General features: G+C 37.5%; 1 protein-coding gene across 1 annotated transcript in view; it reads left to right on the forward strand.

Moving 5' to 3' along the window:
• The window catches only part of trhr2 (thyrotropin releasing hormone receptor 2), a 33,748-nt gene that overhangs the window by 11,070 nt on the left and 21,083 nt on the right, over positions 1–1,595 (forward strand). The gene's annotated exons all lie outside the window — the stretch shown is intronic.

Below are 1,595 nucleotides of genomic sequence, written 5' to 3' on the forward strand. Positions count from 1 at the left end.
CAACAGTTTGACCTCAGTCACATGAAATAAGTCTAGATTTTGCTATAATTTAATTAATTTTTTTTCTTGGGATTTGGTTTCAAATCTGTACTCCGCACTGTACTCTGTCAGTCACATGAAATAAGTCTAGATTTTGCTATAATTTAATTAATTTTTTTCTTGGGATTTGGTTCCAAACCTGTACTCCGCGCTGTACCCTGAACCCGCGCCGTACCCTGTACTCACGCCGTACTCTGTACCCCGCGCCGTACCCTGTACTCACGCCGTACGCTGTACCCCGCCCCGTACCCTGTACCCCGCGCCGTACCCTGTACTCGTGCCGTACCCTGTACTCGCGCCGTACCCTGCACTCGCGCCGTACCCTGTACTCACGCCGTACCCTGCACTCACGCCGTACTCTGTACTCACGCCGTACTCTGTACCCCGCGCCGTACCCTGCACTCGCGCCGTACCCTGCACTCACGCCGTACTCTGTACTCACGCCGTACTCTGTACCCCGCGCCGTACTCTGTACTCTGTACCTCGCGCCGTACCCTGTACTCGCGCCGTACCCTGTACTCACGCCGTACCCTGTACTCGCGCCGTACTCTATAAAATTGTATAGAGTACAGTTTTAAAGCTTGCTAGAGACTTTGAGTCTTGACTTTGACTTTCTCTCTAAAGACTTAAGACTTGACTTTTGGTTGAACAATATGAAAACTTGTTATGGTTGTTTGCCTTATAATTACAAAATGCACTTTCAGATCTTCATAAAAATCACTTCCTGTTTGTCGGATTTAAATATTTGACATTTATGGGTTTTGCTATTTTTCTTTGAGCTACAGATGTGGACTTCTGTTATATACTATAATTTTTTTCCAAAATAATTTACCTCATCTGAGCCGTAACATTTGGTTGCGTGTTGAGTTAAATGTCCTGAGGAAGATATTTAATAAACGTTCATGTGATTATGTTACGCCTCACTGTCCTTCACTGTAACGTAGTGAGGGATTTGACTTCATGCCGTTCAGCGACGCGGCGTTCCAGGGATACCAGATGGCGAGCGTCCGATGAGAAAATGTTTATTTTATTTCATCAGAGACCCGACATCTAACCTCACTGTGTTGACTTTTATTATTCATCTATTCATTTTAATGTTAATTTAAGAACAATAACAACAGTGATAGTAAATAGTAACAAAAGGTTTATTTTTTATTATCATGATAAAATTTTTAGAACATTAATGGTAGTTAAACTGCTGACATAAAATAAATACATTAAAAACAATTATGATTGGTAGTGAATAATACACAAATAAATGACAAATAAGCATGTATATAATATTTGGGTAATTATTTTTATCATTATTATTGCGGCATAAATAGTAAAGTTATTTACTTAATAATAATAATAATAATAATAATAATATGTCATTATTGTTAATATCATTCTTATTATTATTTAATGATGTATAATACATAATGTGTAGATATATATATTTTCACATCTATATGGACAATTATTTTGTTAATAATAATAATAATGTCTATAGTTGCTTCATTATTATTATGACAGAAACAGCAAAGTTTTGTACTTGTTAATAATCATAATTCAAT

This window comes from Poecilia reticulata, linkage group LG6 (assembly GCF_000633615.1).
Source record: "Poecilia reticulata strain Guanapo linkage group LG6, Guppy_female_1.0+MT, whole genome shotgun sequence".
Taxonomy (NCBI): Eukaryota; Metazoa; Chordata; class Actinopteri; order Cyprinodontiformes; family Poeciliidae; genus Poecilia; species Poecilia reticulata.